The sequence below is a fragment of the Schistocerca nitens genome, chromosome 2 (assembly GCF_023898315.1).
Source record: "Schistocerca nitens isolate TAMUIC-IGC-003100 chromosome 2, iqSchNite1.1, whole genome shotgun sequence".
Classification (NCBI taxonomy): domain Eukaryota; kingdom Metazoa; phylum Arthropoda; class Insecta; order Orthoptera; family Acrididae; genus Schistocerca; species Schistocerca nitens.
The window spans coordinates 433,548,250-433,565,079 of NC_064615.1; the positions used below are offsets into that span (position 1 = coordinate 433,548,250).

At 40.1% G+C, this 16,830-nt stretch overlaps 1 protein-coding gene across 1 annotated transcript in view; it reads left to right on the forward strand.

Moving 5' to 3' along the window:
* Positions 1-16,830, forward strand: part of LOC126236300 (dihydrodiol dehydrogenase 3-like) — a 64,432-nt gene that overhangs the window by 853 nt on the left and 46,749 nt on the right. The window lies entirely within an intron of this gene.

Below are 16,830 nucleotides of genomic sequence, written 5' to 3' on the forward strand. Positions count from 1 at the left end.
TCCAGACTTATACATGATGATTCAGTTAAGTCATAATGGTGTAGAATTTTGACCTACCAAAACATTTGTGGGTGTTAACTTCCCTAAAGTGTCCTCCAATACTTTTATAATCCTGCAAAGGAGTTTCATGACCGATTTTTCCATCCTATCTTACTTGTCACTCTTAGACAGAAACAATTTTCTGGATTTTCACTATTCCTTAAGTTTTTAAGTGACCTGTAAGTTGTCCATTGTCTTCAGTTTAGTTGCTCTTCCTCTTCTATAGCTACTACTGAAGATGATCAGGTTGGATCCCAGGTGATGGATAATGGAATTAGCCACATACCAGAAAAATGTTTACTGGAAGCATTTATATTTTTATCTATATTCATTTGAAGTATCATAGCTAACTATTGGAGAATAAAATAGCATGAAAACTAAGCATCTGATAAATGGAAATTGATTCTAAAACTTACAAGTTAGCTCTAACACAGGATAGTTTTCAGGCCATCTCATGTGGATGTGTTTGCAGCCTGGCCAGTAACATTCAAACCAGCTAAAGACACAAATACACAAGCTGACCTGCTTGCTGTCGATAACAATTCTGACATGGCACAAGAATCTGTGGGTAGAACTGGCAAACCACAGGAAGATGAGTATGGGAAGAAAGAAAGGCAGACCTTCCACTACAAAAGAAAGGAAAAATTGTCTAGAAAAACTGATTTTCCATATTTAGATAGAAGCAACTGAAAGAAACACCATTACCCTCATTTACATGCTCACACAGCTTTATATTGCAGACCAGTGTTCACAGTCATAGTGCTTAGTGAAATACTGATAACTATGAGTAGAAACCTCAGTTTTGTATTGTGTAAATCATGACAGTGTCAGACTTCATTGCTGTTGTTGTTGTTGTGGTCTTCAGTCCTGAGACTGGTTTGATGCAGCTCTGCATGCTACTCTATCCTGTGCAAGCTTCTTCATCTCCCAGTACCTACTGCAACCTACATCCTTCTGAATCTGCTTAGTGTATTGATCTCTTGGTCTCCCTCTACAATTTTTACCCTCCACGCTGCCCTCCAATGCTAAATTTGTGATCCCTTGATGCCGCAAAACATGTCCTACCAACTGATCCCTTCTTCTAGTCAAGTTGTGCCACAAACTTCTCTTCTCCCCAATCCTATTCAATACCTCGTCATTAGTCACGTGATCTACCCACCATATCTTCAGCATTCTTCTGTAGCACCACATTTCGAAAGCTTCTATTCTCTTCTTGTCCAAACTGGTTATCGTCCATGTTTCACTTCTATACATGGCTACACCCATACAAATACTTTCAGAAATGACTTCCTGACACTTAAATCTATACTCAATGTTAACAAATTTCTCTTCTCAGAAACGATTTCCTTGCCATTGCCAGTCTACATTTTATATCCTCTCTACTTCGACCATCATCAGTTATTTTACTCCCTAAATAGCAAAACTCCTTTACTACTTTAAGTGTCTCATTTCCTAATCTAATCCCCTCAGCATCACCCGATTTAATTTGACTACATTCCATTATCCTCGTTTTGCTTTTGTTGATGTTCATCTTATATCCTCCTTTCAAGACGCTGTCCATTCCGTTCAACTGCTCTTCCAAGTCCTTTGCTGTCTCTGCCAGAATTACAATGTCATCGGCGAACCTCAAAGTTTTTACTTCTTCTCCATGAAATTTAATACCTACTCCGAATTTTTCTTTTGTCTCCTTTACTGCTTGCTCAATATACAGATTGAATAACATCGGGGAGAGGCTACAACCCTGTCTCACTCCTTTCCCAACCACTGCTTCCCTTCCATGCCCCTCGACTCTTATAACTGCCATCTGGTTACTGTACAAATTGTAAATAGCCTTTCGCTCCTTGTATTTTACCCCTGCCACCTTCAGAATTTGAAAGAGAGTTTTCCAGTTAACATTGTCAAAAGCTTTCTCTAAGTCTACAAATGCTAGAAACATAGGTTTGCCTTTTCTTAATCTTTCTTCTAAGATAAGTCGTAAGGTTAGTATTGCCTCACGTGTTCCAACATTTCTACGGAATCCAAACTGATCTTCCCCGAGGTCCGCTTCTACCAGTTTTTCCATTCGTCTGTAAAGAATTCGCATTAGTATTTTGCAGCTGTGACTTATTAAACTTATAGTTCGGTAATTTTCACATCTGTCAACACCTGCTTTCTTTGGGATTGGAATTATTATATTCTTCTTGAAGTCTGTGGGTATTTCGCCTGTCTCATACATCTTGCTCACCAGATGGTAGAGTTTTGTCATGACTGGCTCTCCCAGGGCCATCAGTAGTTCTAATGGAATGTTGTCTACTCCCGGGGCCTTGTTTCGACTCAGGTCTTTCAGTGCTCTGTCAAACTCTTCACACAGTATCTTATCTCCCATTTCATCTTCATCTACATCCTCTTCCATTTCCATAATATTGTCCTCAAGTACATCGCCCTCATTGCTGTTATAGTTCTTAAATTAACTGCATGATGTGTGTGTTTCTCTATGTAAGAGGTTTAATCTTGCATTTTTGTAAGTGTAAATTCATTCAGCCTGTAGCACAGTAGTTACTTATTTGTTTTGTTTTGAAAGCAACTGTCCAGTTGTTTTGCAAGCCAGTCAGTCAGGCTCCAGCTCTCATCTGATACACAAGTACAATTACAGAGCGGCAAACTAAGTGTTTATCTTTCCTGTGTTTTCCTTGTAGTATATTTATTAAATTTTGTTTTTCTCTGTTTAAGAGGATTAATCTCATGTTTTTGTAAGTGTATATTCATTCAGTCTCTAGCGCAATAGTTGCCCACTACATAGCTTATTAACACATCAGTGTCCATTGACACATCAGGAGGGTAGCAATTTACATATCTAGAATTGTCTGTTTTTATAGTTCACTTCTTCAGTTAGTCTTGCTAGGATGGCTTCTATGTGCTTACTGTGTGAAGACGAAGGAGGAGCTGGCTGCAGTTTGAAAACAACTGAATGTGCTTTTGACTACAGATAGTCACCTTGAGGCTGCTGCCTTGTGGTGCAGCAGTGGCAGAGAATCTGGTGCATTGCATGGGACACCTCAAGTGTCACTTGTTTTGCCCATGGGCTCTGCTTCCAAGGCACCTCCTAGTGCACCCTACGCAGTGGATCTGCCCTCACAGCAGGGTGAGTGGTGGGTGGCAATATGTTTGTGTCACTCGAGGCAGACGGCCAATGTGGAGACTGACCACCTAACGTCACCTATTCACCCTGTGAGTAGACGTGTGGCAGGGCCTGAGCAGGCACACAGGGGTAGGGGTTTGCTAGTTTTTGGAATCTACAATGTTAGATGCACTATGGAGCCCCATTATGCAGATAGTGTTCAGGGCTGGAAAGAAAGCCAATGTGCACTCAGTATGTCTGCACTCGGTATGTCTGCCAGGGGGCCTCATCTGAGATGTGGAGACAGCCTTGCCTGCGAATATCAAACAGGCAGGGTGCAGCCATCTGCATTTTGTGGCTCACACCGGCACTAACGGCACCTGTGGCATGGGTTCTGAGGCAATCCTCAGTTCTTACGGGCGTCTAGTGGAGGTAGTGAAGACTGCTGGCCTCACGCACAGGGTGCAAGCAGAGTTTACAATTTGTAGCATCATTCCCAGAGTTGATCAGGGTCCTTTAGTTTGGAGCCTAGTGGAGGGTCTCAACCAAAGGCTTCGTCAACTTTGTGATGGTCTTGGTTGCAGGTTTCTACACCTGCATTATCATGTGAGGATTTGTAGGACTCCCCTTGATAGGTCAGGGGAGCACTACACAAAGGAAGCAGCTGCTCAGATAGCAGAGTATTTGTGGATTGCACATGAGGGTTTTTTAGGATAGGCAGTAATTTGAGGTGCTCTAATGAACACTCACCAGTCAATATGCAGCAAGTGAAGTTAAATGGCATTCAGAATAGAGACAGTTCGGCTGTCACAATTTTATCAGTAAACAGTTGAAGTATTCATAATAAAGTTCCTAAATTTCTACCTTCTAGGAAATTTCTCGTGTTCAAACTATTCTTGGGTCTGAGAGCTAGCTGAAAAATGGGAAGCTCTGATATATTTAGCAAGTCATGGAACGTATATCGAAAAGAGAGATTAGAGGCCATAGGATGGAGAGTGTTCATTGCAGTTGACAAAAATACTGTCTCTATTGAGGTCAAAGTTGAGAGTGACAGTGAAATCATCAGGTTGCAGATAACAGGTGCACGTGAAACCAAGTTAATTATTGGACATTTTTACTGGCCACCCAATTCTGCTGTGACAGTTCTAGAGTAATTGAAAGTAAGTCTATGGTAAATACCTAGATCACACAATACTAGTTGGAGGCAACTTTAACCTGCTGAGTATAGCCTGGGATGTCTATGAATTCATTGCGGGGGGCACTGACAGACAGTCATGTGAAATACTTTTGAATAAGTTTTCTCAAAATTATCGTGAGCAACTAGCTCGACAGCCAACATGCAATGGAAATGTCTTAGACCTTAAAGCTATGAATAGGCTGGACCTTATCAACAATGTCAGTATAGAAATGGGGCTTAGCGATCATGATATCATTACAGCAACTATGATCATGAAAGTTAGTAAATCAGTCAAGAAGGCTAGTAGAGTGTTTCTACTAGACAGAGCAGATAAGCAGTTATTAGCATCTGACTTAGACAGTGAATTGGCATCACTTAGTTCCAGTAAGGTGAATGTAGAGGAATTATTAGCAAAGTTTACGCAGATTGTAACTCGTGGTCTGGAGAGTTATGTGCCTAGCAAGTAGATAAAGTATGGAAAAGACCAACCATGGTTTAATAATGAAATTTGGCAGAATTTGAGGAAGAAAAGGCTGTTGTATTGTTGGTTCAAAAGGTAATGCACAAATGATGACAAGCAAAGGTTAGTAGAGATTCACGTCTCTGGAAAGATCTACGCACAAAGCATACAACTACCATTGTCACACTTTACCAAAAAATCTGGCAGAGAACCAGAGAAAATGTTGGTTGTAAGTAAAATTGCTAAGCAAAACAGGTCTAAGGCTTCCATTCAGTCCCCTGTTGACCAGTCTGATGTGGCAGTTGAAGATAGCAAAACAAAAGCTAAAGTTTTAAATTTTATGTTCAAGAAATCATTCGCACAGGAGAATCATACAAACATACCACCATTTGTCCATCAGACAGATTCCTGTATGGACGACATAGTAATAAGCATACCTGGCATAGAAAAACAACTGAAAGATTTGGAAGCAAATAAATCACCAGGTCCAGATGGAATCACAGTTCGATTTTACAAAGAGTGCCCCTAACTTAGCTTGAATTTATCATGAAACAGACCCATGAAATTACAGACCAATATCCCTCACTTCTGTTTGCTGCATGATCCTTGAAAATATTCTCAGTTTGAGTATAATAAACTTTCTTGAGACTGTGAAGTTTATACCCATGAATCAGAATAGTTTTAGAAAGCATCACTCATGTGAAACTCTGCTTGCCCTTTTCTCACATGATATATTGCAAATAATGTATGAAGGGTAACAGGCAGATTCCATATTTCCAGGTTTCTGGAAAGCATTGGACACAGTACCCCATTGCAGGTTGTTAATGAAGGTACAAGCATATAGAATAAGTTCACAGACATGTGAGTGGCTTGAAGACTTCTCTAAATAATAGAATCCAGTATGTTGTTCTCGACAGCGAGTGTTCATCAGAGACAAGGGTATCGTCAGGAGTGCCCCAGGAAAGTGTGATAGGACTGCTGTTGTTCTCTATATACATACATGATTTGGTAGACAGGGTGGGCAACAATGTATGGTTGTTTGCCGATGATGCCATGGTGTACGGTAAGGTGTTGAAGTTTTGCATCACCTTGGTTCCAAGAGTTCCGGAATCTATACAGAAATTTGGATGATGATGATAATGATGATGATGATGATGATGATGATGATGTTTGGTTTGGTTTGTGGGGCACTCAACTGCATGGTTATCAGTGTCCGTACAAATTTCTAACCTTTGCTCAGTCCAATCTTGCCACTTTCAGGAATGATGATGAAATGATGAGAACAACACAAACACCCAGTCATCTCGAGACAGGTGAAAATCCCTGACCCCGCCGGGAATCGAACCTGGGACCCCTTGCTCAGGAAACAAGAATGGGACTGCGAGTCCATGAGCCGCTGACAGAAAATTGGAATCGACATCAACACAAAAGAGATGGTGGTCTAGATTGCTGTACACACCAGTACCTCTAATACCCGGCAGCATGTCCACTTGCATTGATGCATGCCTGTAGTTGTTGTGGCATACTATACACAAGTCTATCAAGGCACTATTGGTCCAGATTGTCCCTCTCCTCAATGGCAATTCAGCATAGACAACTCAGAGTGGTTGGTGGGTCATGTCATCCATAAACAGCCCTTTTCAATCTATCCCAGGCACGTTCAATAGGGTTCACGTCTGGAGAACAGACTGGCTAGCCACTCTAGTCGAGCGATGTCATTATCCTGAAACAAGTTACAAGATGTGCATGATGGGGGGCACGAATTGTCATCCATGAAGATGAATGCCTCACCAATATGTTGCCGATACGGTTTCACTATTGGTTGGAGGATGGAATTCACGTATCGTACAGTCGTTATGGTACCTTCCATGACCATCAGCGGTGTACGTCAGCCCCACATAAGGCCACCCCAAAACAACAGGGAACCTCCAACTAGCTGCACTTGCTGGACAGTGTGTCTAAGGTGTTCAGCCTGACCAGACGATTGTCTGGCTGAAGGCATATGCGACACTTGTCAGTGAAGAGAATGTGATGCCAATCCTGAGCAGTCCATTCAGCATGTTGTTGGGACCATCTGTACCGTGCTGCATGGTGTTGTGGTTGCAAAGATGGACCTCACCATGGACATCAGGAGTAAAGTTGCGCATCATGCAGCATATTGCGCACAGTTTGAGTCATAACACAATGTCCTGTGGCTGCAGGAAAAACATTATTCAACATGGTGGCATTGCTATCAGGGTTCCTCCGAGCCATAATCCATAGGTAGTGGTCATCCATTGCAATAGTAGCCCTTGGGCGGCCTGAGTGAGGCATGTCATCAATAGTTCCTGTTTCTCTGTATCTCCTCCATGTCCGAACAACATCGGTTTGGTTCACTCCGGGAAACCTGGACACTTCCCTTGTTGAGAGCCCTTCCTGGCACAAAGTAACAATGCAGACATGATCAAACCACGGTATTGACCGTCTCAGCACAGTTGAACTACAGACAACAGGAGCCATGTACCTCCTTCCTGGTGGAATGACTGGAACTGATCTTCTGTTGGACCCCCTCCATCTAATAGGCACTACTCATGCATGGTTGTTTACATCTTTGGCTGGTGTAGTGACATCTCTGAACAGTCAAAGAGACTGTGTCTGTGATACAATATTCACAGTCAATGTCTATCTTCAGAAGTTCTGGGAACTGGGGTGATGGAAAACTTTTTTTTGGGTGTGTGTACTACAACACACTATTTATTGTTCTCATAGAGACCACAAAGACAGTATTACACTAATTACAGCACTCACAGATGTGCTTAAGCACTCATTCTCCCAATGCTCCATACCCAAACATTACAAGAAGAAGTCCTAATAACTGATACAATGAGAATTACCAAATGACATGCACTTCGTAGTATTTTACAGAAAATTGATGCAAATATATCCATGATTTCCTAGATTACACAAAAGCAAAGGTCTTTTGTTTACAAGTTTTATAAACACAGATATATTTGAACAAATTTTACTGACTTTATCTCTGTGCTGCACTTCAAGTAAATAATGTTCATATTGGAATGAATGTTCATTTTTAATCACGTTTGACATTTGTTAACATACTCTTTTAATATCACATAAAGCAAAGGCATTTCAGAACACAACTGTGACATGTGGTACAGAACGTTAACAGGTCTCATTAAAACTTCTTCTAAAGAGTGGTGGGAGTGTGAATAGCTTATAACTCACAGAATTATTGATAAAACTGTAAATATGTGATCTATTGTCCATTTTTCACTGTTTATGTGTAGATTATGATACAGTCACAACATTCTCCATCTCACTCCTAAAGGCATTTTGTTCTGTCTGAATAATGTTGATCTCATCAATCAGAATGGGAAAAAATGCTGTACCAGAATTAGAAGCAGCCTCATGTTATTTTGAGAAATGTTTCTAGTGCTTTGTTGTTATTATTTCTGTGTGCTGCAAGTACAATCTCTTGCTTGAGAGTCCTCCATAGCGTATTCAGAGACATACTTGTCCAAAAAGCACTGTATATTCTAGCTGTGCTATTTTTCTTCTAAATTTTTTCCCCGTTCATGATTGGGGAATTCAAGTGTCTCAGAAAGGGCATTGGCAATTAATCCATAATCCAAGAAAATTATTGAGAGGATGAAAGAGGACAATCTTGTCAAAGATCAGCTGCTATATGATGAATTCATGTTTTTATTTTACTCATTCCTCCCAACATTTCATTCAGATGCTCCATTAGCTTCATTTTTACACACTTCTCTGACCTAGATTTTGAGAAGTTCAATGGAGCCATAATGTGGCCTTGAATGTGCAAGAATACCATACAGCTAACATTTCAAGATGCTTCTGTCAGATCTGGTATCCACAAGTAACTGAAGAGGACTGAAAACATTTAGGAGGAAGGATTGCTTCAACTTCAAGAAGACTTTAAAGTGTTCCCTCAAATATTTGTCTGCAAAGTATTCCTCTGATGATCATCATTGACTTACCTATCACCAAAAGCTATAAGGAGTCTTCACTGCAGGCTGATTAACACTATTCATTCTTTTAATCAACCAGTTTTGATTGAAAAGAATTGACTTTTTAGTTATGTAGCTATTGCTGTAATGAACAAGTTTGATAAAACAAGTCTGGATGAGGAGTGGATATTCTGTGTGAAATCAGAGCAGATGTTTGAGAGTATGACAGATGAATCAATAATTACACGTCAGGCAGTCTATGATGCCATCATATAAAGTTTTACTTTTCTCAGTTGAAATAATTTATACAAAAAAGACTCTAAATATCCTGTAGTGACTTTCTTAAACATTTTTACAGCTGAAGAGTATTTTTTTGAACAAATTGACTCTTTCATTTATATCTTATTTTCAGTCCTACTCGAGCTAAGAATAATCCTTAATAAGTGATGCACCAATTCATAAGATAAATCAAATGTGGCCATGAAAAATTAGACAAAAAAACTTATTCTCCCACACACCAAAAATTAGTTCTTTCATTTACGAGGGCGGTTCAGAAAGTAACCTCCGATTGGTCACAGTACGGGTTGTGGGGGGAGTAGTGACGCCATCTGTGCGTTCACACACTCAACAGGTCAGTTGGCATCAAGCCGTGGTCGAGTGAACATCGTACCTGCGCTAGTTTAGTTTTTGTGGCAGTTTGAAATGTGTGCTGCAATAGAAAACCCCGCCAAATGTGAAGTGCGTGCTGTCATAAGGTTTTTTACAGCCAAAGGATATTCTGCAGCAGCTATTCATCGTGAGTTTTGTGCCGTGTATGGACCAAGAGTTATGAGTGAAGGAGTTGTCCGTGAATGGGTACGTTTATTTAAAAGTGGACGAGAAAACGTTCATGATGAAGAGAGGAGTGGTAGACCATCATTGGTGACTGACGAACTCGTTCAGACAGTTGATGCAAAAGTTCGTGAAAATCGACGTTTCTCAATGTCGGAGTTGTCTACTGGTTTTCCACAGATTTCTAAGACTCTCTTGTACGAGATAGTGACAGCAAGATTGGGTTACCGTAAGTTCTGTGCACGATGGGTGCCCAAAATTCTTACCGACCACCACAAAACTCAAAGAATGGCCTCTGCATTAGACTTTCTGTCACATTATGAGGATGAAGGAGAACCATTGTTAAACAGAATCGTGACCGGTGACGAAACCTGGATTAAGTACGTGAACCCTGAGACAAAAGAACAATCAAAGATGTGGGCACATTCAAATTCGCCTACCAAACCAAGAAAAGCCTCGCAAGATTTTTCTGCCAGAAAACTGATGGCAACGGTGTTTTGGGATGCCAAAGGGGTGTTGTTGGTTGAATTCATGGAATGTGGTATGACCATTAATCAAGACGTGTACTGTGAAACAATAAAAAAGTTACGACGGGCTATACAGAACAAACGCCGTGGTATGCTGACTTCCAGTATCGTTTTTTTGCACGATAACGCCCGTCCTCACTCTGCTCGCAGAACAACGGCCCTTCTTGAGTCCTTCAAGTGGGACGTTATCAACCATCCACCTTACAGCCCAGACCTGGCACCAAGTGATTATCACCTCTTCATGCATTTGAAGAAATGGCTCGGGTCACAGCGGTTTGATGACGACGAAGAGCTCAAAGATGCGGTCACAGGCTGGCTCCAGGCACAAGCGGGTGATTTTTATGCAGAAGGAATTTCAAAGCTTGTGAAGAGATACGATAAGTGCCTCAATCGCTATGGAGACTATGTAGAAAAATAGTGCAAAGATGTAGTTGTAAGATGTATATATTAAAATATTTTTATTTAACTTGGTGTATTTTTTTAAATCAACCGGAGGTTACTTTCTGAACGGCCCTCATATATCTTATTTTCAGTCCTACTCGAGCTCAGAATAATCCGTAATTAGTGAGGCACCAATTCATAAGATAAATCAAATGTGGCCATGAAAAATTAGACAAAAAAACTTGTTCTCCCACACACCAAAAATTAGTTCAAGGAAATAGGGATCATCAACCTGACTATCACAGGGAAAATTTTGATGGAATGAAGTCCCCCCCCCCCTCCCCACTATGCACATACATATCACCATCTTCAATACTCCTGATCTTGAAGCATCTTACACACCTTTACTGTAGAATATACTAGCTTCAGCTAGTAAAGCTTCACTAAAAGTATGGGTGCACTGTCATATTGCCTTTTCTTCATAAGCAAGTACACAGATTGTTGTTTATAATATTGCAGGATAATTCTCTACAATAGCAAACAGCAATTTTTGCACACAAATTATCAATGTTGAACACAATACATATATTTTCTGCAAAAACAAGTATTTTCATCATCAAGATAATTATTTATAAACATAGTGACACCTGTCAATAGACGATATAAGGCACTGTAGATATGAGTCACTAGTAGGAAATACTGTTACTATATTTCCTTTTTTTTAATTTCTGGAGGCCCCAAAAACATTTGACCTCTAAATAGCAGCAACACTTCTGTTGTAATGAAACATCAGTAAAACTGTTAAATTCTTCTACTCACTTGACGATGAGTTGATGAATCAATGGGTGTTTCCTGAAAGACTGAAATATGCAGTAATACCACCAATATATGAAAGTAGAGATAAGCAGTTGACCTCTGATAGATATAGACTCATCTTTCTCCTTCCAGTTTTCTCAAAAATGTTTGAGAAGGGAGCTTCTAAATATCAAAACCTTATGTGATAATAACCTTTGACAACAGCTGAAATTGGCTTCTGTAAATGCTTCTCTTCAAAGAAAATAATATCTGATCTCTCAAACTCAGCTATGTTAGACTTAAACATGAAAAATTACCTTTTCCTATTTTCTGTAATATTATCAAGGCCTTTGATTGCGTAGATTATAAAATGCTGCTTCAAAAATTAATACGGTTTGATGTTAAATGCATTCTCCTTAAAAGGATGGAGTCATATCTCAACAGTAAAGAATGGAGGATTCCATTAAAAATTATTTTAGAGGACTACAACTAAATTTATTAACATGGACGTTGGAAGACTCTTCAAAACCTGTGCTGTTTACTAACGATGTAAGTATACTGATAAAGGGCCCAGACACAGGAGAGACAGCCAGAAAAATAATGAAACAAGCTGGCAATTGGTTCACAGTAAACAGCTTAACCCAAAATCTTACAAACTCTCACATTATGCATTAGCAAACAAATGAAAATATCTTAAAGGTGGCAGAATACACATACACATACTTACATCTGCTCAGCTACATTGTCACAACTGACTACATTGTGCCAGCACTGCAGCTAAGCAGGGATGAGGGGTTGTGTCAGGTGGAATGCGAAGGGGAGAAAGGAGGCAGGAAGTGAGATAAAGGGTTGGGAAAAGGCACAGTGAATTTGGAGAGAAGAGAGAGCAGAGAAAGAGGGCGACTGCAGAGAGGGCAGTATGGGTGCAGAACGTGTAAAGGTGACAGGAAATCCAACTGCATGAGATACAGTGCCAATGTTATATGACACATATTGGTTAATGTGATTTGTGACTGTAGTGTTCTCCAGCATCAGCTCTCAGTTCTATGTGGCTTGAAAACAACACAATTTGTTTACAAAAATGGAGTAGCATAAAATTCCTATGCTAGCTCTATTAAAATGCAAATTTCCTCCATCTTCCATGTGCTAGTCATGTTGTTCTGTCTGTAGCACACTAAATAAAGAATTTGAAAACAGCACAAAAAGGATAGGTCCTGCTCACCATACAGTGGAGATGTTTAGTCGCAGACAGACACAACAAAAAGGCTGCTATACAAGTGAAGTTTTGATCAATGGACCTTCTTCAAAAGAAGACAACACACACATTCACACAAGTGCAACTCACAAACGCGACCACTATCTCTAGCCACCAAGGCCTGACCATGAACACCTGTGCATGATGGGAGAAGCAATCTGGGTGGTGGCAAGAAGGAAGAGGCTGGGTTGGGGAGGGGGAGAGATTGGAGGGTAGGGATGGGGAATGGGAAAATGCTGCTTGTGGGGGCATACAGGGATGTGGTGGGGACAGGGTATGATAGCTAAGTGCAGAGGGAAGGTTAGATGGGTAGGGGAAGGAGGGGGCAAGGGAGCAGAAAAGGAGAGAAATAAAAAGACTGTGGGTGCATTGGTAGAAGAGAAGGCTGTGTCGTGCTGAAGTGGGAGCAGGGAAGGGGGTAGGTACGTGAAGGACAGTAACTAATGAATATTGAGGCCAGAAGAGTTACAGGAATGAGGGATATATTGCAGGGAAAGTTCCCACCTGGAAAACTCAGAGAAGCTGGTGCTGGCAGGACGGATTCAGATGGCACAAGCTGTGAAGCTTTCATCAAAATGAAGAATATTTTCTTGGTCAGCATGCACAGCAGCTGTGTGATCCAGCTGTCTCTTAGCCACAGTTTGTCAGTAACCATTCACAGTTTCGCAGTATCCATTCATCTGGACAGATAGCTTGTTGGTTTTCATGCCCATGCAGAACACAAACAGTAGTTGCAGCTTCGCTTGTAGATCACATGACTGCTTTGAAGAGGTAAGTGATGCTTTGTGACCAGATTGGTGTAGGTGGTGGTGGGAATCTGAATGGAACAGGTCTTGCATCTAGATCTATTACACGGATATCAGCCATGAGGCAAGGGGTTCGAAGCAGGGGTGAAGTAAGAATCGACGAGGATATTGTGTAGGTTTGGTGGGTGCAGAATACAACTGTGGGAGCCATGGAAAGAATAAAAGTAGGATATTTCTCATTTCTGGACACAACAAGAAGTAGACAAAATTCTAGTGGAGAATACAATTCAGTTACTACAGCCTGGGACTTTGGGATGCTGTGGGTGACTGGAGAGAGAAGGCTTGGGATATTTGCTTCTATACAAGGTTGGGAGAATAATTTTGGTCTGTAAAGGTTCTGTGATACTCTTGATATAGTTGAAGAACAACTGCTCATCACTACAGATGCAATGGCCACAGGTGGCTAGGCTGTATGGAAGGGACTTCTTTGTATGGAATAGGTGGCAGCTGTCAAAGTGGAAGTATTGCTGGTGGTTGGTAGGTTTGATATGGACGGAGGCACTAATGTAGCCGTCTTTGAGGTAGAAGTCAGTATCACAGAAGGTAGCTTTTGGGTTGAGGAGGACCAGATAAAGCAAAAGTGTTGAGGTTCTGGAGGAATGTTTATAGGTGTCCTCACCCTCGATTCAGATCGTGACGATGTCATTAATAAATCTGAACCAGCTAAGTGGTTTGGGATTCTGGGTGGTTGGGAAGGATTCCTCCAGATGTCCCTGAATAGGTTGGCATAGGGTTGAAATATCTATGAACATATTACAAGACCAGAAGTCAAGTTCCATGTCCAATTTCCAAGGACATCAACTTAATAAGTGTTTACGAAACTGAACAAACTCACTTCTGCTAGACAGAACACTTACATTTAAATAGTATTGAATATTACACACAATATTTCTATTATTTTTATAAGAAAGAGCCCCACACTTTAAAAAAAAATGTGAAAGTGAATAAAATACATTTTGATATAGCAAGGAACAAGCCTGTTACACATTACTTCTCTCAGCGCCTCAATCAACTGTGATATGCTGAACTTCTGTAACAAATGGCTTGTATTTTATGTTATGAAGTACTGAAGGTTTTAATTAAGAATCTATTACTACCTGATATTTAATCATAATAGAGCCTACCACAAAAAATGGGTTTTTGATGAATCATTGATACCATTGGCTTAAAATGGTATACTTTCAAAACACACAAGTTATGATATAAAAATAATTAACACAAAATTCTTTAACCATGACATTTCCATCATATTACTACAGCAAATTGTACCACCAGTGAGGCATTTTTGAGAGATTCCCAATGTGCTGGTGCTTTGAAGCAGCAGATATTCATAGGATATGAGTTCTAATATAAAACTCATCAAATATGGACTTCAGCTGAAAATAACAAAATCCAATATAGGATCTCCCAAGTTCTGCTTAGAGTGTTCTTGCCTCTAATTGGTTCAATGTTTTGTAGCATGTTGTTGAAATATCACAGAACTTATTTTGTTTTTCATGTGCAGCAATGCCTCCTCAATGTGAAATAATTGGAAGTGATGTCAAAAAACTCATACTCATCCCATGTGAGGACAGCCTTAGGGTCATGGGGCAGATGGGGAGGTAGGTAGCAGGGATTGAGTCCCAGAAGGATTATGGGATAGAAGGATGTGTTGCATTCACGTAATTCAAAGAAGCTGGTGTTGGGAGGATGGATACAGATGGCATGAGTTATGAAGCAGATATCAGCCATTGAAATTAGGTTTATTATGCTCAATGGCACTTTTTGCTTTGGATGGTTAACCTTGCTCTTTGCTACAGTTTGGGAGTGGCCACTTGAGGTGAAAAGCTGACTTGCGGTCAGGCCCACATAAATTGCTGTGCACAAATTATAGAAGAGCTGTTATGTGACATGATGCCTTTCATAATTTGCCTAGCCTCTGGCGGGATACAATATGTCTGTGCTGGGAAAGCAGTAGGATGTACTGCATGGATGTATTGGGCAAGTGGTTGAGAGTAGGTATGGCATAAGGATGGGCTATAATAGCTTATAGATTGGGTGGGTGGTGAAGTATCATGTTGGGAGCAATGTGAGAGATTAAGTATAGATGACTCATTTCCAAGCACAAAGATAAGTACTCAAAGTCCTGTTGAATGCTATTGTTAAGTCTAAAGATTTCTTGAATTAACAAAGATTTTCAGCTGCAGCTACTGTCAAGGAACTTGAGCTCATCATATAATGTGAAACAATGGAGTGTGAATTGGCCTCTTTTATTGCCTTAAAATGTATATACAAGCAAAAAATCCATTTACTGTGAATTCACAGTTCATAACTCTGTGCTGAATTGAATATAATGAAATTTGTAGAAAAATTCTTTGGTATCAAAGTCAAAAAGTGGTTGGAATAACAGATGACCTTGATAAGAGGTACATCAGAAAAGCATGGGGCTCAGCACTGAAACTGTTATGTACTTCATGCCACCGTGCTTCTAACCAGCGCTCACCATCAATTATCAAGGCTGGGCATTACACCTATGAGTACTTGTTAGAAGTGAGAGGTGACTGCCACCCCACCACATTGTCCAGGAGAGGAGTAGTAGACATACGCAGAACAGATAACTCAGTAACATCTCAGTACATCACATCATCTAATGACAGCATCTCAGTTTGCTGTCAAAGCATCATGCCTCTGCGACACCCCCATCCAGCATGACACATGAGAAATTTTTCTGTAAGATGTCCGCCACAAAAGACTTCAGTCTCACATTAATGAAATTTGCTTGAGACAATAACAGATTATGTGCACTCTTTAATTTTGTTTACTTGGTTGCTCTCTACATTTTTAACATTTTTCTTCTGCTTCATTTTATAATTTTTCCTACAGTTTACCTTAAGCCCTGTTACATTTTCCATTTTATTTCTTGTGAATAACAATAAGCTCATTATGCCTCTCTCTGTTCAGTAAATACTAATTTTTGTGGAACCTAACTACATGAATTGCATGTAGCAATCTGCATGTGATGTTTACTGTCACATCTCTCCAACTAGTACAGCAGAGGTTTGAGTCAGTTAATGTAAACATTTTTGTGTATTTCTGAATTTTGTAACTATTTATTTTAGTGTCAATGTCCTGTGAAACATATAAATCTTTTTTATTGTTTCTTAAAAAATAAAAACTTGAGATGAAGAAAGACTATAGTAACTTGTGGATCAGTTATCTAATATTACCTTAAGCCCTGTTACATTTTCCATTTTATTTCTTGTGAATAACAATAAGCTCATTATGCCTCTCTCTGTTCAGTAAATACTAATTTTTGTGGAACCTAACTACATGAGTTGCATGTAGCAATCTGCATGTGATGTTTACTGTCACATCTCTCCATCTAGTACAGCAGAGGTTTGAGTCAGTTAATGTATACATCATGTAAAATCATCCTTCATGAAAGAACATTTTGTTTCAGCTGTGTTACAATCTTTGCACTAAATATGTGCTAGAGCCTGATGTGGAGCAAGGCTTTC